The sequence below is a fragment of the Meles meles genome, chromosome 5 (assembly GCF_922984935.1).
Source record: "Meles meles chromosome 5, mMelMel3.1 paternal haplotype, whole genome shotgun sequence".
In the NCBI taxonomy this organism is placed as follows: Eukaryota; Metazoa; Chordata; class Mammalia; order Carnivora; family Mustelidae; genus Meles; species Meles meles.
Genome location: NC_060070.1, coordinates 133,954,571 through 133,982,128, shown reverse-complemented (window position 1 = coordinate 133,982,128; position 27,558 = coordinate 133,954,571). Strand labels below are relative to the sequence as shown.

General features: G+C 47.6%; 1 protein-coding gene across 7 annotated transcripts in view; it reads right to left on the bottom strand.

The window, feature by feature from the left end:
- The window catches only part of RREB1 (ras responsive element binding protein 1), a 178,636-nt gene that overhangs the window by 100,702 nt on the left and 50,376 nt on the right, over positions 1 to 27,558 (bottom strand). The window contains exon 1 of one of the 7 annotated variants that reach the window (XM_046005477.1): positions 12,899 to 12,917. The exons of the other annotated variants lie outside the window; for them this stretch is intronic. The gene's annotated coding sequence lies outside the window, so the exon portion shown is untranslated. Of the gene's footprint in view, positions 1 to 12,898; positions 12,918 to 27,558 lie in introns of those variants that run through there. 7 annotated transcript variants of the gene reach the window in all.

The following is a 27,558-nucleotide window of genomic DNA, read 5'->3' as shown; positions in this document are numbered from 1 at the left end:
GGCCAGTTGCTCGATCTAACAGTTGTGCTCGAAACAACAAATGGTGCATTCATGAGCTGCGTAAGCAGAGGCTGTTCAGAGGCTGTAAAGTCTGCACACGAAATGATGAGCAGCCGACTTTCCTGTTGTTCCACAGTTAAAAGACTGAAGAAGGATTGAATTCAGTTAGAGGCACAGGCTGTCCCTTCAGCTGTGGCAAAATGGTGAGCAAGAGGGTCTAGATAAAAAGGCCCCAAGTACCATTTACTCTCTTTGGAAAAGAGCTGGGCCTAATGATAATTGAGTAAACACCTCTACATGAGATAATCTACCAGAACTGTAGGGGGGGGGGTGTGCATGGGGGGGGGGCGAGTAGAAACCAGACCATACATCCTCCCCCACTGTTTTTAAAGAAAACAGTCAGCATCCCCCAAATCCATAGCCTCAGACCAAGGGATTAAACGTCCATAGCCTATTACCTGTGCCATTACCTCTCCCTGCCCTTAACAAAAGAAACATCTGGTACCAGCTACTCAGCATCCCTGATAATTGTCAGAGTGCCAAGTCCTTAAAAAATTAATTAGTAGCATTTACACCTGCCAGTGCAGACGGCCTATCAGGGTTCTAGCACAGGCACCACAATACCTGCCTTTATTAATAGGAAACTAAGGGATGCAACAAGCAAGCATCAGATGGGAGAATTTCAAGGTTTATATATACACATTTCCTGTTGTTGTCTTTTTTTTTAAATTCCCAGTGGCTCAAATGTATTCAGTTGTCTCATTGCCCATAAATTTAAAAGTAAACTGTTTATAAATACAGTGTTGAATGCTAATTATGAGGGGGAATTCATTAGAATCACCTGGGAAGCCTTTAGAAAGGTCAAGCCCCAGCCTTATCAGAGGTCGCCCAGTGGCGCCCTGGCATGTGTGAGGGAAAAGTTTTCCCTCCAGTTTAGGAATCACTGTGTTGGACGCTGCAGCCCAGTGCAGAGGGATCGCACTAAAAACGAGACCAAGTCACCAAGTGGAGAGATGGAGCAATGTGCGTCACTAGGGACTCCATGCTGATGCTGGGGTGTGGGCAGCAGTGCCACTGGGACAGCGAGCTGGCCACTCCAGGCTCTGCCCAGCCACATGACACACAGGAGCAGGCAAGGCATCACCCACTGTGCCAGCTCAGGGCACACTCAGCAGGGTGCCTTGGCGGCAGGAGGCCCTCAGCCATCAGAAGTGAGGTTGAGGGTCACCAAACCACCTGTTGTCGTCAGCGGTCATGCACTTGGGAGTACAGAACATCGAGAAACTGCATCCCAGCTGAATGGCCTCATTATTATTGACAAGCTGATTATGATGGGAGGAGGAGGAGAGAGGGGCACCCCAATCCCAGGAGAGGTGCAGGAGGTCTGACTGTGCACTGTGCGAAGTAACTGAGTATTAAAACCCAAGGCCACTTGTCCCGTTTGCTTGCATTTTGCCCCTCCGCCTCCTTTCGCAGAAGACAGGTCACACTGGAGGGAACAGTTGCCCAACACTCAGCGGGAAAGGACAGAAAGGACCAGGAGCGATCGTGCTTCCAGGGGCCTCCAAGCTCAGCGAACGTTCTCGACCCTCTCCCGTCTCCTCCACAGGGTCCTTCTCCCAGATCCAGGTCTGCTGCCTATACCGTCCGCACCCGTCTTTGTAAAAAACGGTCTGCAGATAATTTTCCAGCTACCTGCCACTTTCATTTACAGAGCGTCATCAGGTGTACCAAATGTGTTAACGTGGGCTTGTTCTGGGAAATAAGTACAAAATGCAACGCGGCAAGCTCACACCTATGCAAAACTTCTGAAAATTTAAAGTGGTCACAGGCTACATGGCCTCAAATTAAAGAAAAAAAAGAGAGGACTTCGCACAGAGCGCACACACTTTCTAATCTCTTCCTGAGAGGAATTCACTTTTCAAAAAAGAGCTCAATTACTAGACCGGCTCTTTGAAGATCTCTGGTTGTTCATTAAATTGCGGCTCTGGCCGTCGCGGGCCGAGGAGAACGCGTCAAGGTCTTCTTGGAAGCGACGCCGGCACCGCCCACCGGGAAGGCCGGGCTCAGTCCCGCCCCCGTCCCGCCCCCCACCCTCCGGCCGGCCAATCGGCGCCCATCGCCCTGATTGACGGCCGCGCGGCCCGCTCACAGGGCCGCCCAGCGCGGGCGCCGAGGTGGGGCGGGCGCCCCGAGAAGGCCCGGGCTGGACCCGCGCCCCCGCCGGGTCACCCTCGCCGGCCCCCGTCCTCTTCCCACTCGCGACACTCAGCAGGGAAGGGCACGGGCGGGTCCCCCGGAACGACCGCGGACGCGCTTTCAGCCGTGAGAACACCCTTCGGCTTAGACGGCTTCCCTGGCGCACAAAAGCTCGTCCGCCGAGGAAAGGGACGGCGTGCCCAGGCCGCCTTCCGCCCGCGGGTCCTCCCAGGCCCCTCCCTGGCCCCCAGCCGGCCGCCCACCCGCTCGGCCGCCGCACGCCGGCCGCCGACCGCCGCGGGAGCTCAGCCTACACCCGGCCCAGGGCCTCGAGTCTTCGGCAGGCCAGGGGCGGGGGGACCGGAGCCCGGCGGCCCGGGTGTTCAGCTTGCAGTCCTACCCTGCACCCGGCTCTTGTCGTCGCGGTCCGGGCGGACGCAGAGACCACAGCGCGCGACGCAGCCAGAGACGAAGCCCCCGGGGCAAACTTTACTGGGCTGCTTCCAGGCACGCTGCACTGAGGGGCAAGGGAGACAATTCTACTGTAATTTTAAAAACATGCATGTCCTTTAGAAAAGCACAAGTCACGTTCCTGTTTTTGAAAAGGATGCAGGGAGGCACAAGTTCTACAATACATGATTGCTGAGAACGATACGTTTATTCTCTATTTGGCAGTATTTCATCCTAGCACTTGGTTTATGACTTAATGTGCTAACTCCGGGAACGAAACTAGTTATCTATCTGAGAGCAATCAATCCCAAAGAATCTTTGAGAAAGGAAAAAAGAAACCCCTGTAAAATCTAAAGAGATCTTAAGAATCACCGTAATAAATGTTAAAGAGTACTGGGACCTTGAAACACTTTCATCCTAGAAGACAGTCCTGAATCAGTAAGAGTTTATTTCTTTTTTTTTTTTTTAATTTAATGAAAGTAAAAAACAATGTTTTAAAAATCATTTGCCTGCCAGTCAGGGGGAGCATCTGAAGAAATCTGTTTTAACCCTAGTACATAGAAATGCTGGGCAAAGTAGCCTTATCTTAGGCCCACATAACTAGAGGATATTTAAAATGTGAAACTGGAGGTCTTCTCCCTAAATTCTCAATAATCGCTAAAAATTCAACATCCATGTGACCTTGGACTCTCTCATTTTCATCTGTCTCTTGCAGTACACTCTCTTTGCTAACCATTCAGCACACTGCAAGTCCTGATAAAAGTAGTTAATGTTTACTGAAACCTGCGCATGAACTGTACTAAACCCGATAGGAGGGAAAAGGCAAAGTTCTGTTAACAGCATCCATGTACAATAAAACAAAAAAGAGGGGGTGGGGGACCAGTAAAGGAGGAATCATTTTCTTTTCCTTCAAATTTGAACTAAAAATGTCTCACTGATGAATAAGTCAGTAACATGCCACAGAAGATGCTTTTAATCTACTACCTTCTTGGGAAATTTCTGTTACAAATAAACCAACTATTCAACATTCTTGTTTTTCTTTTTCCTTTTCCTTCTTTCTTTCTTTTTTTTTCCCCCAGAACTTAAAACTGAAACCAACCTCTTTGTATCTCATATTCTCTTACTTGTTTCTGAAGGCCAATCTAACCTGGTCAATAACCAGTTTTCCTTATACTCTTAATTCATCTGCAGAGCTGCTTACAGATTACAGCTAAAGAACTATTTCATGCAAACATAAAGTATCATCTAAAATATTTTTTCTTCCCTTGACTATTTTTCAAATGTAAAAACTTTTCGTTTCATTTCTGTCTGATCAGACCTTTAATTCTAACATTTCTTACCATTATATTTGCTCTAAGGACAGAGTTCAATATCAGAACTTACTGATCTTTTTAACTTACTGATAATCTTTTTCTCACATTTCCACATTATCCCTTTTTTCTCCCATTAACTCAGTTAAAATAATATTTCAACTTACACACATACACACACACAGACTGTATCCAGAACAGGATGCTCTCAGGTGTTTTAAGCCAACTTTCTCTCTCCCCCATCCCCCCCTTGCTTAAAGGGCAGCAATAGAACCAGTCACCTTGGAAACAAACATCACCCAGTGTTTGCAGAACAAACAATGGTACCTTTTCAGCCAGTACCAGGCAGGCAGGCCAAAGGGGCAGCGAGCAATTCTGGGCCGGACAGGAGTGTTAACATATTGCATTCATTCAGTGCACGAAAAAGTAGTTCAGTACTGAAAATGAAGTGCCCTCCAACGTGTGAACTTTTGGCTAGAAACCATAGACAAAGCAAGTAAGATTTAAAGTCAAATAAGGCTACCTCTAGTTAGGAAAAAAAAAATCTTTTTCATTATTTTTGGAATTGTTTTACATAGCTTATGAGTAAGGTAAACTAAACTCCTGTCACTGAGAATTACCTTCTCCAGCAACCAGGAAGAAGTTGCTTAAAAATCTTTCCAAATAGCATGTTTCATCTAATTATTCCTACAAAACCATCCTCTTAATATGCCACCATATACTGGTTTTTAAAACGTATACTGCTTGGCACTGTGACCCACTAATTAATTTCTTTTTTTTTTTTTTAATTTTACTTATTTATTTGACAGAGAGAGAGACAGATCACAGGTAGGCAGGGAGGCAGAGAGAGGAGGAAGCAGGATCTCCGAGGAGCAGAGAGCCCGATGTGGGGCTCGATCCCAGGACCCTGGGATCATGACCTGAGCCGAAGGCAGAGGCTTTAACCCACTGAGCCACCCAGGCGCCCCCCCACTAATTAATTTCTAGTATTGACAAAGATCTAACTGTGTACTGGAAAACTAAAGGTCTTTTTTAAAAACGGTGCCAAACAGATCTATAAAAATCTGAAGGGCCCTGGATAACTTCCTGACCTTGGGAGAACAACGGTTACTAAACTTTCATTTGCTGAAGACTGACAAGAGCTAATCATTGGGAGGTAAGCTGAAGTGTTAGATGAGATTCTGTTGTTACCGTTTTTAAAAAAAAAAAGCTCCACTGTGTAGTGAACACCGACAACGGCAAAAAATACACAAGTGTTCTTCAGATCCTCCAGAATGAAATTTTTAAATGTTAAAGTAACAGTTTCCTCCTCATTCTGGGTGTGTGCCGGAGTTTTCCTTCCCACCAATTAAGAGAGAAGGCTGGGCCCAGCTGAATTATTTGGACAGGAGTTTGATGTCAGTTAAATACCGCAGTAACTGGCATTTTCTATCACCTCCAGACTAAGGGACAAATGCCTAATTAACATGGACCAACATGCAGCTTAAACTGGAAAAGTGCCTGTCCTTTTTCCTTTCTTTTCTTTTTTCTCCGAGATTTAGGTCTTTAACATCCTTGAGTTAAAGTGCACAAAGGGTGTCTAATGCCATCTGACTGAGGTGTAAAAGTCTAATTAACTAATGCTTTTTTTGCAGCGACAGTAAATCAGTGAACATTATTAATCTTCCTGACTGGGTCCTGAGTGAGTGAAGAGGGCTATTGAAAGGGAACTAAACGGTTATACTGGGTGCCCTTGAAAATGAGAAAGAACCCTGCAAGTGATGACTGATAATCCAGAAAAACTACTGAGAAATGCTTGAAAATACCACCGCTGGGCGTAGCACCAGGCCCTGTGCTCTAAAAACTAAAGCTGGGGCTCCAGGGCCCCGGAGAGGAAGAGGAGGAGTCAGGGAGGCAGCGGAGAGAAGCGCCTTGCATCTCCCATCCTCTTCTGCCAGCATCGGTGAAAGCAGAACCCGAACCTTCCACTCCTCTATCTGATGGGGCGCCTTTGCAAGAAATGTTTTTTAGTGGACTGAGCACAAATCAGGACCGAGAGTAGTCTGGGCAAATGACTCCCGCAGTCTGGCCAACTTGGGCTAGTTTTCAGTCAGTCAAACAGCAACTCTCTCAGCATTGGGGCCTCTCAGTTTTATTGCCTAGTCAACACCCAAAAAAAATGTACATGCCCATCATACTCACATTTGCAAACCAGAAATGCATCCAATGCGATCACTGAATGGCAAAACGTGAAGAAGAAAAGCCAACAGCCAGCCAGCCCGGGCGGCTCGGTCTACACGCGGGGACACGGACTGCCAGCAGCCCCTCCACCCTCTGCTCCAGTTTTCAACTAACTGTCCCCGGCCTGCACCCCATTCTAGAACGCTAGGAGGCTCCTTCCCCGGTGGCCCAGCAGGCAGCAGGAGGCAAGGCCCCGAGGGAGGCACCTTCTCTGTCCCGCCCTGCCCCTGCCAAGTCCCAGGCCTGGCCAGAAAGCCCCAGGGACAGGGCTGAGTGTGAAGAGCCAGGGGCTTTAGGGCAGGAACTCCCAGGGCTGAGCCACTCCCGTCCTCAAATCCAGAGGAGGGGCGCCAGCCAGGGTGATGCCCCGAGCAGCAAGCGGCCTCCTCCATCTTCTCGAAGGCATCTCAAGCAGGAAAGGAAGTGAAAGGAGGCCCAGGTGCCACGGTGGCTTTATCTTTCCCCCTCCCTAGTATTTCTATCAAGTTTCTGTTTCACTGCCCCCTTGTCTAAGGGGTATGGGAAACTTTTTAATGAAATTCTGTGGGAAACACAACAGGTTTGATTAATGACGTGTCGTTACAAGCTACCTGATAATAAAGCACTCTTGACAACATCGGTTCAGAACTCAATCCATTTTGAATAAAGATATATACGCTCTGTTCATAGAGTTAAACGTCTTTAGAGACTGTTAGTCATTACTTGGTGCACTCTTAGGCCTAAAAAATCATCTCGCCTCCTGGTCAAAAAGCAAGGTAAGTTCAGAGAAAACATTACTTCTGCATTCCTAAGTTGACTTTGCATTTGTAACCCTTCCTCGAATAACATCTCTTAGGAAAGGCTTAGTTACTGTTCTCTCTGTATCACCAAGTCATTGATACCTGAAGCAAACTACTTCAAAATAAATTCAATGAAAATCCTTCAGTTATCATTTATAACTCATTTCTTTTTCTTTTTTTTTTTTAAAGATCACTCCTAACATCTGTAAAACAAAGAGAAGAGAAGGTGCTCATGGCAGTCTCCTTTCCAAGCCAACCTCTCTTAGAATCAGAATGGTAACACTGCTTTGGAATTCTGGAAATTACATTTGGAGGGGTTTTCCCCTGGAAACCTTTGTGAGGTCATTGTTCATCAAAAGTAACCACAGCCTCGGATGCGTTCTGGGGAAGCCTCCAACCACGGCTGGATGCGCCCATCAGGGGAGGCGCTGGTTCCACCATATAACCAGCCACAGCCCTGTCACTTGAGTTCACAGGACTCTAGCCACGTGCCACCTCAAGTCTGCCTCAAGAAAGTAATTCTTCCTGCCTCCTTTGTAAAAATCCAGTTTTACTGTCTGCAGAAAATCCACACCACACGGTCTTTTCTGGGCAGTCACTGCCCCAATCCTGCTCCTTCCCAGGCTCAGCCAGTATGGGCGGGTTGGACACCCTCTTTTGCTAAGACATTCCTGAAGATTCCAAGGAACAACTTGAAAAGGCTATACAGGCATCAGAGAACGATTCCACTTGACATTTTTTTGCAAATGCCCACATAGCACATAAACCTGAAATAGAATCCCTGCTCCCAGCCCTGACTCCCAGAAAAACATGGGGATGACTGTCCTTCTGCTCATACAGCGACATCAGAAAGAAGGAAGTTTCTTCTCCTACCCGCATTTGGGGGGAGAAGTAGTGCAAGGACTTTGTTGTCAGACCCCAAGGATAGTGTTTTTAAGAGGTATCACTGCTGAACAATTACGAAGCCACTAACCTCCTCATTTTAAAGAGAAGAAAAAGGAACCTCAGGAGCATGGAGACAGAAGATTCTTGAGGAAGGTCCCACTCCACTGGCAGGTGCTCAGGTGTGGCTCTACCTTAAAGAAGCTTTCGGGATACTCAGAATTTCCCTAGTTTTATGGTACTTACCCTTGATATAAAAGGACAATAAAGTCTAGCCTCACAAGGGCTTTTCTGTTTGCTTCTATTGATTAAAAAGAAAGAAAACACGGCCTGGAGCATCATTAAGTCACCTCCTAAGCATACGATAAAGGAGAGAGATTCTGCCCATTTCACAGATGGAGAAACCGAGGTGCACAATATAGTATCTTTCCTTCAACCATAATCAAGCTGGGCTGGGTTTAGAACCTGACTAGTCACTTAGCCTACACATCCAGCCCACTCTCTAGTAGATCATATGAAATGAATCAAAAGGGCTATGGCAGATAAGCCACAAAGTCTGCTAAAGTATTTCTGATTCGATTTGCTCCTCCAACAACATTCCTTCCTTTGAAATAATGACAACTAGGCTGGGCAGGCATCTCGGGAAGCTTCAGGAGTGAGCAGGAGGAACAAAATGCATGCTCCTAACCTGCCATAGAACGGCCCCCAGATCTGCCACCTACACAGCTGTTCCTGGAGTTGGGGACTCCCACTTGCCCTTCAGGACTGATCTAATTGTTATTTTCCTCACAATCGACCTTTGAGTTATTCATATGTAGGCTCTATCTTCCTCTAGGGTAGGTGTCTCCAGGGAGCTGTTTGGGGGTCCAACTTATTCATATGCTCATCAAGCATCTACAAAGCAAATAAACAGTATAAATATATGTACTATTATTTGGTAAGGGTATAAAGATGCTCTTGTAATTAATAAAGATAAATTCCACAAACCCTGTTGTTTCTGGGAATTTTTTAAGAGTCTTTTTTTTTTTTAAAAGATTTTATTTATTCATTTGAGAGAGAGAGAGAGAGACAGCACAAACCCAGGGAGAGGCAGAGGCAGAGGGAGAAGCAGACTCCCAGCCTAAGCTGGGAGCCCAATATGGAACTTAACCCCAGGACCCTGAGATCATGACCCGAGCTGAAGGCAGATAGATACTTAACCGGCTGAGCTACCCATGTACCTACCCCTGTTTCTAGGACTTTTTTGTCAGAGCCTGCCAACAGAATCTGTAATTGAAATTATCTTGCTCTAGAAAAAGCTTTTACATGAAAACAGGGCCTTACATTGGAAAAAATTGGGAATAACTGCTCTAAAATATCCATGTAACATGACATTGATGAAAACAAAATACCCAATTAAAAACACAACCACAGGTAAATTACATATCACATCATATGGGACATTCACAATACAGTGTCCTATACAGGATGGAAACCACCTTAAGACAGTCTGACCCTTTAGAAGGATTTTTTGGACTGCTCAATAGGTTTTTCATCAGTGACTACTTTGTTTAGAGTAATAAAAGGACAGATCATACGCTAACAAAAAAATATATATTTTATTCTGTTCAGTGTTTTCCTCCTTAGCGTGTATCAAATTCTGATTAATTTATGTAAATATTTTAATCCTAGATTGGTTTCATTTAACCTAGGAAAAGAGCCCTCCCTCCTTTCACATGGTGAATGCCCAGGAAATGCTAACTAATGAAAACATTAGCCTTTGGCCCTCCCACCAAATTATGCCACATCCAAATGATGTGATTTTCATGTCAAAGGATATTAAATACCTCAGCAAATACTTATCATATCACATTAAATCTTTAATAGATTGGCATAAAGGCATGTACAAAAATGGGCTTATTGTCCACAAACATAATGAATCCCATTTTTACAGTAAGTGTATCCACATCAGCCCACTAGAAGGACATACACGAAAGTTATTTCTGACTCGTGAAAGTAAGTAATTTTACTTTCTTTTCCTTTGCGCTTTACTAGACTTTTCTTCCTTTTTGTTCATATAGAAGTTTCTAAGGTGTGTAGGAGTACAATCGGCCACAAAACAACAGCAATCTCATGGGGAAAAAAACATTTTTTAAGACTTAGGAATATTTATTTCTTTTGCCATCGGAGTGACAGGATGACAGGAGGTTTTACATTCTTCGCCCTCCCTCGTATTATTTACAATAAATATGAACATTTTATACAAGAGAAACATTCACGGAGGACTGTGATTCTGATTCACCAGCTCTTGGTCAGATCTACTCACTAACATCCTTAGCAGGAATAACCGCGGCTCCTACAGAAACGTTCAGACAATCCCACCAAGGACAAACCTCTAGGAGTCTGGACCTGGCGGGGTTACTGACGTTGAAGAGAACCTAACACGCAAGCCCGGGATCCCCCCCAGCTCTGCCCCCCATAGCTCTCCAGGCCTCAGGATCCTCACCTGTAAATTCAGGGGGTGTGAGGGGAATAACCGGACACTGCTCCCCCAGGCCCGTCCAGTGCAACATTCGGACTGGAAACAAAGCAGACACCAATATAATCGAATCAGCTCTTGCTAGTCATAGCCCCTTGCCTGGGGTAGGTTTAAACTGATTTCACCAATTTCACTACTTGTTATGGTTTGACAGAGAGTACAGCAGAGATAGGAACATTCGATTAATAAAATTAAAAGTTTCAGGGGCTAGCAAATTGTCAGCTTTGCTGATGGGCACAGCAACCCTGCCCCAAAAGAAGCCATATGCAGACGAGGGATTGGAAACACAGCAAACGCAATGCCGCTCACCCCATGTTTACTCCGTGCCAGATACTGGGTAAGTATTTATAGTGTTTTATATCATGCCCTACAATCCCGTGACATAGATCTGATTACTCCCGAAATTTTATGTGTGTATAAAACATCTGCTAAAAAAAACAAAAGATCTGTGGTGTGAAGGGCAAAAGTTGTTCTCAATTGTGGTGTGAGCCTGTGAGCAAGTCACACATTTCTCTGCCTCGCTGGTTTGTTCGTTCGTTCATTCATTTATTCATTCATTCATGGAGTACTGACTGAGCACCCAGACGTGCCAGGCACTGTGGTCTGTGCCTGGCATCGTGGATGGAGAAAACAGACAAAAAGGAACAAAAAATCCTCAAGGAGCTTACACTCTACTGTAAGCAAAACACAACCTGTGTGCCTAAAACTCTAGTGGGTTCGTGATACACATCTGCTCCCTCTCTCCCCCTTTTAGAAATGGAGAGTGTTGGAAAACAAAGCCAACAGAGGTGATCAGCTTTACATCAGCCGCAAAGGAGAAATTTCTACTTAAACAAATACAGAAGAGCCAAGATCAAGAGTGCATGTCCTAGAGGACGGTGGTTGGGGCTCAAATTGTGACCCTGTCACTTAGGGCTGGAGTGACCCCAGGCAAGTGCTTTAAATGCTCTCAGCCTCAGCTTCCCCATCTGTAAAATGGAGACGACAACGACCTCACAAGTCAACACACAGCTTGTATGAGACACAGCACCAAAGGCTGGGGAGCACAGAGTGTCCTACATACTGAGGGTACCTCGTATGATTAGGACCTTCTCCTCAGACCCCATTTTCCCTACGGGCAAGCTGTGAACAATGACACCTGTGTGGCGCGGCCATTGCGAGGACTCTGGAGACAATGCAAGAAAACCAGGCACCCCCACTGGCGTACCCCAGAACAGTACGCATCTGCTTCTTCAGAATGACCAGGGATACAAAGGAATGGGAAGGGGGCGAAGAGTGGCATCCCCAGGGTCCGAGCTCAGAAGCGAAAGCGCTGGGAGGCCACACCCGGGCGGGAGCCCAGAGGAACGAGCACTCCGCACATAGGTGTGCAGCGTGTCCCTGTAGCAGGATCGAATCCAGGGGGCTGCGACGGGCCAGCTCTACCAGCTCTGCATCCTTGGGGGTGGCATCTGGCGTGTGGAGGTTATGTGGCTCTGGCTCCCAGATGCCTCTCTCTCTGGCACTTCCAGCCTCACCCAAGGGCCAAAGAGCAAAGGAGAGGCTGGAAAGGGCATTAGGCCTGGCAGGATTCTCCAGGAAGGCAGCCTGGCGGCAAGGGGTAGAGACGACCCGGGGGAGTCATCAGTAAAACTGCTCCATCCAGGCCGGCTCTGCGCCTCCCAGTTCAGGCAGGTGAGAGCATCTCTGCTCTCCTATGGGCTGCGGCAGACAACACCAATTTCTGTCACCGTGTCACCACCGAAGATGGCCACAGACCTGAAAACCAGGTTGGCGGGGCGGGGCTGGCAGACTGGCTCAGGTCCCCGGGGCCACAGGCACACAGACATTCACAGTGCTCCAGGCCAGGCGTCCACACAAGGCTCAGGACACACATGTGCCAAGAAAGCCTTCCAGCCCCACCTTCAGTAAACCAGCACTAGGAACGAACAAACCCATATGCCAACATTATAAAGATGACACAGAATTTCGGCAAATGAGCTCCCAAGGGGGAGAGAGGAGACAGGAGGAATCTGAAACGAGCCCGTCTACCAACCAGGTCTCCTGCTGCCCGGGGCACCCACCTTTCCACCCATCGCCCTCCTGAGGGCAGCTCCTCTGGAGCTGGTAACTCGGAAGTCAAGTACGAAGCCAGGGTATGTGATTCAGCTTTTAAACAAATCTATGGCTGTAAAGAAATAAAGCGTCCCTGTGTGTATACATCCCACCACTGGCTTCAGGCGCCCCAGAGATCATGAGCACCGCTTGGTTCAGCCTGTACCAGCTGACGGGGAGGCACTCTGCCTGGGGCCACCAGGGAACAGCGAAGCAACCACAGCAGCCACCCAACACACAGACACGCCACGCCGCCCCTTCCCAAGACTTCTCCAAAGTGCAGGCCAACCTGTTATGTCTCTGCTCAAAACTTTAGGGCTCCCTCTGCCCTTCCAGAAGGAAAGCGTCAAATCCGGCCCGCCCCGCCCCACCCAGCCCTCCAATCCTACCATCTTCCAGTACGTGGTCCTCAACCCCAAATTATCACCCAAAACTCCAAACCCCACCTGCCCTTTCGTGCCTGGACCGCAGCCCACACTTCGGCTTCTTCTGTTGGCCTTCGGCCTCCCATGGATACTTGGCCAGGGGTCCACACACAGTGGGAATTCCTTTCAGAGCAAAAACCGAAGGCAAGAACGGCCATGCTCCACCATGCCTCAACCCAGTGTCCTACACGCAGGGAGGTGGCTCAGTGAGGGGCATTTCAGGCAAATTTTGAGGCATTCAAATACCATGTTCTGCTCCAATCCGAACAAACTGTTCAGGAGTCAAGACAAAGGAAGCAAATCAGGGTTCAGAAATGCTGGCTAGGAGCTCTCCAGGTACCAAGGCGTAATGCGATTTTGTGTTACAAAAGAACGTCCCTTAAGATGGTGGAGATCGGCCAGGACCAAAAGCTTCCCAGCAGTCTGACACTGGCTGCATGACCTCAGAAACAGGGGCACCGCTAAGCCTCAGCTTCCTGTCCCTAAAAAGAGGGGAGTATTACCTCCAGTGGAGTAAGGCAGGCGACCACCCAGCACAAGGCTCGGGGCAGACCAGAGACCAGGGGCATTCCTTCCGGAACCAGTGCGCTCAGTCAAACAAGCACAAGGAAGATGCCTCCTGCCCCATCCCCTGGCTGGTCCCCCAAGGCCCCACTAGAGCGGACCAGCGCCCCACTTCCCCCACCTCACATCTAGTGCAAATGAGAGACCATGTTCAGAGGCAAAAATCCAACACAGGAGGTAGACCCCAGCTTACGGCATCGTAAGCTAGACAATCAGTTTTAGGTGACAGAAATTATTAACGTCACCATCGGTGTTGTGCCCCACCTCCCGGATCCAGGGGGCCTCCCCACATTTTTCACAACCCTCGCAGTCAGCTCCCTCAGTCCAGGGGTGCCAGCTTTGAAATGCATCAAGCCACAGGTACAAAATCGGACATGTCCTCCCCGGAGGGTGAAGGACTTTGAAACCTGAGAATAAAGGCAATATCGTGTCCTTACTATAGTGAATAAACCACTGATGGTCTTTGGGGCCTGCGATCTGACTTCCTACACACACACACACACACACACACAGGGGTTTGGGGGTGTTAAGACCTGAGCATCCCCCCTTCCCGGCTGACGTCATCCTCAGAGAGGGAGGCGGAACCAGAGGGCAGAGGGCGGGGAGCAGGAGGGGCAGAGCCGTCCCCTGGGTGCCGGCACACACATGCTGCCAGGAGCAGGAGGACCCACTAACCCACCCCGCTTCCTCCTCGGGAACAGACCCTCTCCAGCAGCGCCCTCACCCCCAGGTCAGCCGGGACTGCACAGGAGCCAGCCCTCCGCCTGCTCCCTCTGCCAACCCGTTCCCTCCTCCCAGCTGGCAAACTGGTGATCATAATTGGCATAAATAGTCCCCTCGGACTCCCAGTGTCCACCCTCAGAGGGAAAAGAGAGGAGTCTCTCTCCTCTAACTAATTCGGCTCCCCGATGACCTTAAGTAAGCACCCATGAGTACAACACAACTGAGGGAGGTGCCGCATAGCTGACTGAGTTCTAGCGGCTCAAATACGGATCCCACCTCTCTCAAACCCCTTCAGCCTTCAGAGGGCAGTCCATGCAACACCCTGGCAGAAAAATCTCTCGGGGAGAGAGGGGCTGGGGATAAATTATTCTATTAAACGCGGCACCAAATTCCAAGTTCATTCTGCATTTTGCTGGACATGCCGTCTCCTCCACGGCCTCCTTTTTCTAGGGTCAGCAGTCCTCTTTCTCTGTTCAGAGACAAAAATTCAACACAGGAGGTGGCCCCCAGCTCACGGCACCGTAACCTAGACAATCAGTTTTCAGTGACAGAAATTATTAACGTCACCGTCTGTGTTGTGTCCTACCCCCCAATCGAGACAGGCCACTCACATCACGGCCCCGCTTCCAAGCCTGTGATGGCTCACCCCTGCCCACGCACCCTAGCCCGCCTATTTTTCCAGAATCCCATCTCAACACCCGACTCATGCCTAACTCAGCTCAACACCCCCAACGTTCTCCTCCAGCCACACTCCACTTCCTGCCCTACTCTGGCCCCAAAGAAACCCTGTACTTCTGTACTCTGGGGCCAGGACTGAACAGGGTTCTTCTGCCTAGAAGTCAGTTCCCCACCCCCCCTCCCCTCCCTGCGCCTGGCTCTGCGTGGCCAGCCTTTTGCATCTTAAGACCTTACTTCCTCTTTCCCCCACCACTTCCCACTCCCGGTGTCCTGCCTGCCCCAGGGTCCCCACCGGCTGGGATGCCCTGTGAGTGTTAGCATGTGTTTTACTCATCCTTGCACCCCTCCCCCCAGAACAGTATCGGGGAGAGCGTCCCAGAAGTGATTCCCACTCCCGAGGCCGGGAAGAAGATGATGACCCCACAGATGAGCAAAGGAGCAGATCGCCGTCTCCCAATCCCAAACCTGTCACTAGTCCTCCTGAAACTCAAACTGCCATGGCGAAACGACCATGAGGAGGAGGATGGGAGCACTAAACAGAAGACAGCTCGGTTGTAACTGAGCTGGTGGCACACAAGGCTGAAATTTTCTATTTGTTACCAATTTCAAAACGGTCCTTCTCCACAGACCCACCGGAAACAGGAAACAGACCATCAAGTGCTCACTGCAATTCAAGATCTGCCCGTTCCCATAACTTGCTCAGGCAACCCCCGAAAAGGGCAGGATCAATGCACAATGGTGACCTCCCTCCCAAAAACGTCTGAAGGCAGACAGGACATCCTTCTATCACTGCCCTCCAGTCCACAGGGCTCCCACTGCTTCAGAAGCAAAGCAACAAAAGAACGATACTTCCCTTGAACCTGGACAAATTTTTAAGATCAGGTCAGTAATTAGACCAACTGCTTGCACCCACTTCGCTAGTTACCACAGGCCTCTTAGGTCACCGGTCCTGAACCCCAACACCTTGAGGCAAAATAATGAATTTATCTATTAAATGACAACCCATTAAAACATAAAATAAGGGAACTGTTTCCAAGGCACTGGCCCCTGACAAAAACCCAAAGCAACTCCCAATTGATTACAGAGCCCACAGTTTCCAGACTCTTCCAAAGTGGTCCACGTACGACTCTTACTTTGAAGCAGAGCTCAAGCATTTCCAGTGAGGTTGAAAGCAGGTGTCCACAAGGAAGAACCCGAGAGACAGGCACGCACCCCACCATCCATTGCACAGGGCACCAGCAGGAGCCCCAAGTCCATGCCCGTGCTGTTTCACTTTGGGGGGCATCCCTCACCGTGTGAAAAACAACCTCCGATCCACTGGAACCTCTCCGATGGAGACCTGGGGAAAATTTTATCTTCTAGAAAGGTCTGTTCAGGGCTTCACCCCTGGGTCTTTCCTCCAGGGCCCGCCTGAGGCTCAGGGGACAGCCCCTTCCCTCCAGCTGATCTGTGAACCAGCGAGCGGTCTCTGCAACCCTCTCACTCCAGCAATCACACTTCTCCCCTCCTGATCTTCCACTGAAGTCACGGTCTATTGAACTCATCTCGTCACACGCCAGATAACCTGCTTCCCGGAAGCCAGCAACCCTGTCGCGTGCCTGTTCTTACACACGCTTCCCCTTGATGGGCACCAAAGCTCTGTACATGGCAGGTTTCAGGCAATATTTACTTGATGAATGTACTGTGTCATTATGGGAGGTCACTGAGCAGCGGCTACAAGCCTGGGTTCTGGACTCAGGCTGCCCCGTTTGATCCCCACTAGCTGGTGGCCACTCTGGGTCTCCGTTTCCTCATCTGAATAATGAGGGTGCCTGATGACATCACCGCGTCCAAGAGTCTTTGCGAGGAACGGAGGAGATGATCCGTGTCAAGAATTTGGGATAACGGTTCCTCGTACATGCTCAATAAACGTTAGATGTTGTTACTGCGGCTCCCCGTACCCACGCTGAAGGGTTTTTCCACGTGAAAAGCCTAACCATCAGGAAAGGGTGAAGATTAAAGTGGAAGCACTTGAGAATTCTGTTATCAGACTGGAGTCATTGATTAAGTCTAGCAAGGGCAGAAGAGAAACCGAAAGACTTACCTTCTGGTTTAGCTGACTTAAAGCAAACACGGGTGGGCCCTGACTAGTAATGCTTCTCACCAAAGGTGGTCTATAAACCCAAATGCGGTCTGCTGAACTTTTTAAAATGCACCCTAGGTAGAGTCCTCTGTACTATGAATGACCACATCCCAGTTCCTGCTGTCTAAGGGTGGGTTTCTCTGCTTGCAGCTTTCTGGAGAGACGAGGGCTGCAGCACTAGTTACTGGCAGGATTGGCCCCAGGACTGGCCAGCCCACAGGAGCCCTTCCGAAATTCCAGGGATTTCCAGGGACTATCAAGACAGCCGTGAAATAAAAGCGCTGGGCCATTTTGATCACATCCTCCAAATATCATGATTTGACCACACTCCCTCCCCAAGACACATATGCTCCCCCACGCTTTTTCTTGAGGATAACCACAGCATGGAACATGACTGCACCCCACGGACTCGCCAGTGGACTGATAAAGAGAGCTTCAGCCCACACGCTACTGTCATCACCCACATCAACATCAGGCCCCTCTCAGAGAAGGAAACAAGAACAACAATGAAAATGAGAAGAGGTGTAACCACCATCTGGGCTCTCGGAGCTTACTGCCATGACCTGACCACGTGTGCCTGGGACTCTCACCCACTCCCAAGGCAGGGCAGCCACTTCCCCGAGGAAAAAGTCGTCTTCGCTGCACCTATCCCAACGCCACATCCTTCCCCAGATGACAGTGGCTCTGGGCTCACAACGAAGGGGCATGTCACAGATCAGCCCAAAGAACACCTCACAGCCAGGCCTTCTGGATAGCACTGTGAAATTCTCTGAAGAAAGCGCATTAAAATCCCAAAGCATGTATTTCTTTATTAACTTGTTTCACTTACCTCTTCAGGGGCTTTACATAAAATATATTAAACTTTCATCCACTTCATCTTAACACAGCAGATGGTCGAATGTATCCAGAAGGTAGCCACGCAGGGGACATTCCAACACCCCAACGCCAAGGGAACCTAACATCACAGAGCCCTTCCACGAGGGGCAGCTGGGTGTAAAAACACAACTGTCCGGAGAAAAATAAATGACCCGAGAGACAGTGTGTGTTGTCACCACGGTCTGCAGCTATGGAAGGGCTATCTGAAAGTGAGATTATGTGTGTTTGTCACCCGGTAATTGGCTACTGAATATACTACTGAGGGTTAGTTTGGATATTCACAAGGCCCCCTATCTGGTAAGCTGTATTTGCAACCAACTTCTTGTTAGAACCCCCAAATCCACACCTCAGGCTGGAAGACTGAGTTGTTTGCATAGTACCTTACGATTTCAATTTTCCAAAAAAAAAAAAAAAAAAAAAAAATGCTTATACCCAGGTTTTAAAATTTTCAGCATCTCCTGACCAAGCTATGCCAATTAAAAAGAAGTGGGACAGGACGAGGTCTTTGGAGTTTCTTTCTTTCTTTCCTTTTTTTTTTTTTTTAAAAAAAAAAAACAAAAACCCTAAATGGTTCATCTTACCAAACACAGGGCTGGAATAACGTGTGGTGTCTGTTCTAATAGGGCTGATGGTTGCAGTGATGCCAGGACACCCAAGCTCCTGAGCTAGAAATGGAAAATCATGTTGATCCCAAGGTGGGTGAACAAACAGCACTTCCTGGGGCCCCGTGGGATATTCACGCTACCCTGGTGAGGATCGATACCATAAAAGAGAAGCACCTCTGGGGCACGCCAGGGCTCACCTGAGGCTCTGATGAGTCATTTCTAGAATGTCAGGGAAAGCACTAACCCAAACTGGGAGCACGGCTAATGCTTTCTTGTGAGATCACCCTCAGGGACGGGGTCCCTGCTCACCCACAAGGGGACGGCTGTGCAGGCAGGTGAGGCATATAGCGCCCCCCTCAGGAAGCAGGACTTCCAGTGCAGGAGAAAGTGACTGAGGGCGGCACTCAGGGATGGAGCTCGGAGGGTCAGACTGTAAGAGGCAGCATGCCTGTACTCCAGCTTCTAGTTTTTACTAACTCAGTGGAAAACAAGTCTCTTTCTATCTGGTTCCACAAAGATGTGTTTGCGTTGGGGAAAAAAAAAGTTAAATAACGCAGTAAAAACCCAAGGTCTGCCTGGGGGGAGCGAGGCTGCCATCGCCAAAGGTGTTCAAATACAGGCTAGACCATCGCTCAGTGGGAATGAGCTCCACTCCTTGTGGCAGGGATTAAACCCTCCTTCGACACCCACAGATCGAGTGTAAAGCCCAGGAGATATAATAGGAGATGTAATAGCAAGTTTTGTTGACTGAATGAACTCTGTTTTCACACAGATTACCGGTCAAGCAAAATGCTGATGGAGTTCTGAGACTCGCAGGGCGTCAGGTGACCATTGAGAAATGAAGAAACACGTTGGAAAATCCGGTCATGAAGGAGTTCTGACACTCCTAAGTCAAAGGCTCGGGCAGTTTTGCGAGTCCTACCTTGGTTCGCACCCAAAGCCGCCTCCTCTGAGCCCTATGCTCACAAGTCAAACACACCAAGCATCACTAAAGCAAGCAGAAACTTAAATGCTCTCAAGATTTCATTGTAGACCTCATCTGAAAAGCATTCAGAAACTCGGGCCATCTACAAAAAAATCTGCCATCTCCTTTTGGTATCAGGAAATTAAAAGGAAAGAAGGAAGAGGAGGGAAGGAGGAAGCGAGTCATCTGATTCCTTTTCTCACTTTTTTTTTTTTTTTCCAATATAGTTGTACTTTTCATGCTTTTAGCCAGGCCAGGCATGTATGTTTTAACCAATGAAAACAGTACAAGTAGAGAAGATCCTGTAAGTATTAAAGACCGTAAAAGTCCCTCTTTAAGGAACAGGAGACATACTGTGTTTACAAACCTTGCTTCATCCAGCATGCTAATCTCAGGGAAAGGCACCCCCATTCGCCCACGACAAAAGCCAGAGTCCTGGAAGCCATCTCTCCCTCTCCCTTGCCATCCTACCCCACCCAGGAGCCAGTCCTGGCCGCCACTTAGATCTCTATCAAAGCCTTTCAGGGCTCCCCACCTCTACGGCCACCATAGCCAAGCCACCACTGGTTTTCAAAATTTTTAAAAACTAGGCTTCTAAGGGATCTTGCAAACAGAAAGCAACCAGTAGCTTCCTTGTCGTTTAGTCTATTCTCCACTCTGAGCAGGAATAATCTTTGAAAATGCAAATCTCATTGTGCCATTCCTTGGCCTAACACCCTCTAAGTTCCTAAGACAAATTCCAAATACCTGTGGGCTGCAAACAGTGTGCCAAAGTCCCCACCTCCCTCACTGGGCTGTCATTCATTTTTTGTGTCTCCCCCCCCACACAGACACTGCCTCTCTCAATTTGGTGGGTAACACCACCTTCCCCTCCAACCTCAGGGCCTTTGTGTAAGTTGTTCTCCAACACAATTTCCTTCCTTCCACCATCCTTCAGATATTAGCTCCAAGGGACGCCTCCCTTAACCTGCCTCCCGGTATCCTCTATCCTCCCCTACACAGAAGCTAAACTTTGTAGGTTCCTGTTCTACACTCCACTGTTAGCACTTGGCACAGAAGTACACGACTTAGTGGTTGAAAGGGTGTTTTCCAACCTCCATGAAGCTAGCAACTGTCTCCTTCTCCCACCAGCACTCCTGGTGTTTACTGCAGCCTTCACATAGCATATATTCAAATACTAAATAAAAATCAAATAAAGATATGTAAATGTTAAAAAAATTTTAACATTATGAGGTTAGCAAATGTGGGGGTGAAAAACCGTTTTCTGAAAGCAGATGGGGTCTGACAGTGACTCATGGTTAAAATATATTAGGAAAAGGGGCTTGTGAAGCTTTACTGAGCTCCCGAACAAACAGTTCTTAGAAACCTTATTTTCATGATTTAAATACAAACTAAGTTTAGAGATGTACAACATAAGCCTCTTTTAAGTTATACTCAGTTTAAAATTTAAAGAAGAATAGTTTGATCCAATACAGGATTAACTAACCAAATCACAGGAAACCTGCTTGAGATGTTCACTAAACAGTTTTATATAATTATTCCTCAAAACAACAATTAAAAGCCCTTAAGTGGAAGAGAAATTACTTTTAAGAAATCTGTTTTCCACAGCAGAGAGGAAAATACACAAGCCTCCTCAGAAATACAACAGAGTTAGACTATTAGATCTGAATGTATTTGCTAGATCTGGGCCTAAACTCTAGTTATCAGGTAAGCACAAGAACTATTTAAAGGCAGGAATATATTTTTAATCAGCTAGTATTTCATCTTATATAAAGGATACCAACACCTTCCACTACGCAGTTCTAAAAAAGCTTTTTAGGTACAAAAGGGTCCATAAGCAAAACGCTTCTCTCTGACTCAATCTCTCCGGTATCCCCCTTATTTCTGAAGCTATATACACCTCTCTTAAAAGAAACTTAAACAATTTGAGATGATTCTGTGTATTTAGAAGTGGGGTTTTTTTTTTTTAAATAATAAAGGAAGCTCCCCTAAAACAGCGAAATGATTCTTTCTGTAAGTATGACCTATAATCAACTTCTATCAAGTACGGATATTGCGTACACACACACACACACAAATAAAGCAAGATCTATGCCCTGTAGGTTTCTGGTTCAGTATTTTGCTTTAAATCCAAGGAGTAACGGAAAAAAGAAAAGTTAAATTATACACAGACCAACACTCCTATTAACTCATACCACTAATGAAACAAAAATCTAACTAAGCAGAGAAAATGGGCCCACACGTTGGAGCTCTGAAATGATTTTGGTCTTTGATCTGTGTGCCCATCTCTCCTATTTAATATAAACTTCAAACCGAGAGCCATGAAAAGTGGTTATAATTAGTAAGGGCCCTACTGAGACAGCTTTTAGTGCAATCAGGCATTAACAAAGACTTTTTTTTCTCTTTAATTTCGAGTAAATTAAGCTAAGCGAAGTTTTATTTTAGTTTCTGTAAGTCAAACTCCTTTTCCACCGGCGTGCACTTAGCACCCTGTCTGTGTCCACCGGTTTGCAGAAAACTCAAGTTTACTTTTGTTTCCTTCTCTCGATCTGTACTGATATTTAGGACTTAGCTACCAAATGATACGTGCTCTTCTCCAGAAACTCTTGCTTCTGTATTAGAAAATGGGTCCAATCGACATGCTATGCAATTCCTAGTGGAAAAACAAGAGTCAAAGTCCCTCCCTGTTCCTGAGGTGGCGAAAACACGTCAACAGGTAAATTACGACAGACCGGACGGATGGGGTAAGAGTTACTCTGGACAGAGGACCAGAGTCTCCCTGGAAGAGGCGGTTTCTGAGAGTGGTCTCGAAGGAAGGTGGAAGACACTGTTCTAGAAGCGGATGGGGAAAGCCCGAGTGAAGGACGAGCAAACACAGAGACAGTCAGAAATCATTCAGCGCGTCAGGGGTGCCGAGAAGTGGCAGGAGCTGAAACTAGTGAGACAGCCTGGAAGCTGATGATGAAGGTCCTCGGGTGCCAAGTTGAGGAGTTTGGATTTCTTCCTGTAGACAACAGGGAGCCAAGAGATGTTTTTCAGCAGGCAAACACCATGTACAGCTTGAGTTTCTGAGCGGAGCAAAGGATGAGAGGCAGCAGGGAGACACGGGTGGCGGGAAGCTAACTGAGGAGCTGTCTGCGACATGATGAGGACCCAGGTCAGGGGCCTGGCAGAGCCGAGACCGGAGTCTGACCCACGAGACGTTTCCGGGACGGTCTGGACACTGCACTGGACTTCGGGACTAAGACAGATGCAAGCCAGGATGGCCCGCTTCCTGGCCCCAAGACTGGGTGGACGGTGTGTTTCAGACCACCTTCTAGATGGGAGGGGGAGGACTTTTATTTTTACAAGTGACTTCTGGGGCACCTGTAGGAGAGCTGGGAGACCAAAGGTCTGGGCTTGGGAAGAGCTGTAAATGGAGACAGAGGGCAGGAAGCTGCCCGATGAGAAGCTAGGGGAGAGGGCAGAAAAGCATGAAACTCCATGACTCCTGCTACTCGGGACAACAGGATGGCCAAGGGGACTTCACAGCGGGTCCCTGAGCAAAAGCAGCACAAACAGATGTGGACCGATGCTTATTGTCTACCCACAGGTTTAGGATTTTTTTTTTTTTTAAAAAAAAAAAAAAAGCTACCTTCAAGAGCCACATGTTTCTCTAAAGGTCAGAGGGAGCCCAGGCCATCTCAGGGCTAACTGCTACTTCCCAGCACAGGCAGCCAGCCCTTCCCTTTCTGGAATTCACTCTCCCTCTCTTCCTGACTCCTTCTCAGCTCATCTCCTGCCCCTGTGACAGAGGCCTGGGGTTGGGAGGGGAGGAGGGGGGCGGTGGAGACAGGGAACAAGGGTCAGGCAAGTGGCACCTGTGCCTTCGAGATCACTCCTGTCACTATCCTAGACCTTTCTGGGCCTGAGGAAATTCAGTTTCAAGTTCACACACCACATTCTGTTTCTTTAAATCGACTACCTTTTCACGTATGTGAGATCCCGGAGTCCTGAGAACATCAAAATAATCACTGTGTCTTCCCTCACGTTCCCTCCCCATCCCTTCCAGCTAGGGCAGCAGCCTGCCAGCCACCCCCTCAAGAGGAGATGTAGGGACAGAAGACCGGTTCCCCAAACGCTGCCCTGTGAAAAGGGTGGATAGTTATGTAAGAATTTTGCAAAAACTTGACAAAACAAAACAAAGGGAGACTTCTTTTGCACTTGCGAGTGCAAAGACACGGACTGTCAAGCGAGTAAAGGCTAGTTCAAACACATGGGGTGCGGGGCGGGGGGAGATACACTCCGCATAACTTAAAACATGAGGGAGAACTGGCAGATGACAGCACCAAAGCGAGTTTCCCAATAACTGAAGTGACTCGGAGCAGCTTCCCAGTGCCAACGAAATCTGGTTTGCTTTAGGAGCAGATGAGTTCTAGAACTTGTATTTACTATGGGGCTTTTAAATACATTTAACGCCACTTAATGTTTTCCCCAACCCCGAATTTTCTGTGAAACACTGAATGTGCCAACCGTGGTACCTTACAGGCATGTAATGGGAGCTCACTTGCTTTATGAAATTTCAGATCTGCAAATAGGTCATGTGGCCTCCACGGAGTACACCCGGGCTACTGGCGCACGGGCCACAGGCCACGGGCCACGCTGGCCATACCTTTAACGCAGGCTTTCTCAACCTCCACCTACTGACATTCTGGACTGGGTAATTCTTTGTTGTGAAGCCAGCCGCTGCACTGTGGGATGGGTAACAGCATCCTGGGCCTCTACCCGCTGGAGGCTGGTGGCACCCCTCCCCCAAGCAGGGCAATCAAAAATGTCTCCAAACATTGCCAAATGCCCCTGGGGGCAAACCGCCAACTCTGAGAACCACTGCTTTAAAGGATGAGTCCAAAGCTTATAACATGCCTTGTCCTTAAAATCCACCCCAAGTGAACTTCATTAAGAAAAATTGACTCGTTCTGTTCGTCCCTCAGCACCCAAAGCAAAAAGAAAGTGCTGCATTTCCTCGACTGGAACAGAAACCCCAGGCGAGTTTTGCCTCAAGTCCCGGAGTTGTGCACAATTCTGGAAAGGAAATCCAGAGTGGATACCCACAAAGCTTCCTGAGCTCAAAATATACCACTTTCTTCCATATATAGAGTTTGAGTTTCTGGAACATTTATTATCCTTACAACAATTCCAGGAGGTAGAAAACCTCCTGAAGAAAAATTAAAAGTGTATCATCACATTCATCCACAGAGATAAAGGCTAAAAAGTTTCTTTTTAATTGCCTTACGTCTTCAAATTCAACACAGACTTATTGTGAAAAGGGTCTGGTCTCATTTAAAACACACACGCAGGCTCATATTTAATGCTCCGTGTTGTGAGGCGAGGCGGCTATTGAGAAGCAGGTGTGGTATGGAGCTAGACTGGGATTAGGCTCACTACCAGCCAGCGTGAAAACTGGCACAGCTGTAAAATGGGTTAATACACCCGCCTAATCCTCGCTGTGTCTGTTGCTCCGAGGATAAAATTTGAATCTCTGTTCAAGGCCTTCACAAAAGCAGGGTGAAGACTTTGTGCAAGGAACACTCTCCTGAAAACTGAAATTTTTAAAAAGTCCTTACGCCAGTAAGCCTCACACATTCTTTTGACCATCCTACCCCACTGGCCTCTGAAAAAGGAGGGGAAAAGAGATACTAAGCAAGCCAGGGGAAAAACAAATAGAGCCATTTAAAAGCTTTATCTAATTACCCCCACTGTGACTTTTTCACAGCAGTCAGGCCAGCTGACAAAGAAATGGGGGGGGGGGGTGCTCCCTGGGCCATCTCTACCTTATCAGGACCACCCGCCCTCAGGGAGTCTGAAAGGCCTCAGGTGAATCCGCAAGGGCAGGCAGCACCCAGTCTCCCCAGTCCTAGGGACTTTACAGAGGCTTTCAAATTCTCTTAGCATTACTTGCTTGAATCACACTGAGCAAACATCTCCACCCTCTCCCACTTCTTTTGTCTGAAGCACCTTATTCACAGGCCACCACCTTCACCGATGGGCCGAAGGGCTCACCTGTACCCTGAGTACCCTTAGAAACAAGATGCACCAGGAACTGGAAGGAACAGCTCCCGGAGCCCTCCTCCCAGGCTGTGCTCAGTCTCCACCAACCCACAGGGACCACAATCCCTGGCTGCACTCCACACTGGCTTCCCTTCGCAAGAACCAAGAGCACCCCAAAGGTGATCAGAGATCCCCGAGACCAGCAGTTGGCGGTGACACTGTGCCCCAGGGCAGCCAACGTAAAAAGTCTGTCTCCCTGACTCCCCACCTTCCTTGTTCTGTTACCTCAGTCGTGATACAAACACAGCAGATGGTTTTCTTCTCTACCCTGCCTTCTATGGGAGTGGGGAAATTAAAAATAAGTGATGCATTTCAGAAAGCACACTGTATGCCTCCCTGTTTCATATGGTACACCTTTTACTCTGATTTATGGGGAGGCCCCCCGGGGCGTGGAAAACACAACCTGACCCCTGCTTTTCGAAGAGGGCTGTGCCTCTTTCTACTCAAAAATCACTTCCTAAGTCTGAAAGAGAGAGCGAGGAAGAGAGCTGATGTACCCTGCCCCTCCCAAAAACCCATCCAATTTCTTAATTATACTTGGATATAAAAAATGTTACTCAACTCTGCCTGTTCAGTAGGTCAGACGTCCAGAAGCAACTGTGAGGGGGAAACCTCTGACTTAGAACAGCAAGCTTGCCTTTCAGCCAAGAGAGGATGCTTACCAACCAGGACTTCAGTCAACACTTCAACCATTTCTCTCACTGCACAAGTTCAAGACCCTTATTACATCTACTCACAGCAGAAATGTTAGGTAAGTCACACTTTTTACTTACTTATTTATTTTTACATGTGGTCACCCTTCCAAAGATATTCTACACCTAATACGAATATTTTCTAAAAAGTATGAAAAACTGGGGGGGGGGGGGGGCGCTCGTAGGAAAGCCTAATCTAATCTCAGGAAAGGGGGAAGACGATGATGGTCCTGCTATCAGGAAGGACTCTACTGCATACTACTGATAGATATTACATTTCTATCTTTTGGATGCAAATCTGCTCAATAAAGAGTAAAGGAAGACATCACTTTGGGGATGAGCTGGATTTTCCAAAACAAACCAAACAACCCGCAATAAAGAGATGGAGGAAGGTGATGTTGCTCCTGTACCCTCAGGAAGGGGAGGTTTAACCTGAACACATGGGTATCAGACAAGAAGTCCTCCCAGCCGAGCTGCCATCTGACACCAGAGTTGGTCAGAGAGCCTGAACTTCAATTAAAAGACACTTACAAAGGAAAGAGAGATTATTTAAATATGATAACAAAAACAAAACAAACCTAACAGCCTACCTTCCTTGGTCAGAGGACATGGAGGATTCCAAAATTAATTATATCTAGTAAATAATGTAAAACAGGGAAGAACTCCCTTTCAAAAATGCTTTGGTTAATTTTAGCATCCTTCTGTTTAGCTGCTTAGCAACCCTTATCCTATGACCTTTTAAGCACCACCTACTTTTCAAAAGGATAATGAATAGAAACATCAAAAGGATTCACTTCTGTTTCTAGTGAGCATGCTTAACCAATTTTTGGAGAAGTTAAATTTATATTAATTATATCATACAGAACCCTAAAAGGGTAGAATTTTTTAACGTCCTTAACCAGGAACTTTCCTTTGGTGAAGGCAATAAATGGTGTTAACAACTGAGCACGAGGACGGCAAGCAAAGATTTCCAAACTGACCTGAGGAAGTGGATCAACAGAGCTGTTTAAAACTGAAGAGTGGAAATGCAAGCCACATCATGGCATCTGGCTGTTACCTGACAAGACAGCAGATAACCAATAAACAACCTGATCAGACGCACACTAACAGGGTAGGTTTGTTTTCCTTCTTCAACGTTCTATACCCGTGCTGGACGCAAGAAGATCTCGGGAGTCTGCCTGAAGCTATTTCAAATAAAAGACCCTGCAATCAAAAGGTCACTTGTTGGAAGATGTAAATAGTTAGGAATGGAAGCATCACCTGTGCCAACTGAGTCAGCCCCATCCTCCCCATCACAGAACAAACTCTTGTCTGCCATAAGGGCTGAGGCTCTGAATTTCCAATGAGAAATTCAATAGTTATCCGGAAAC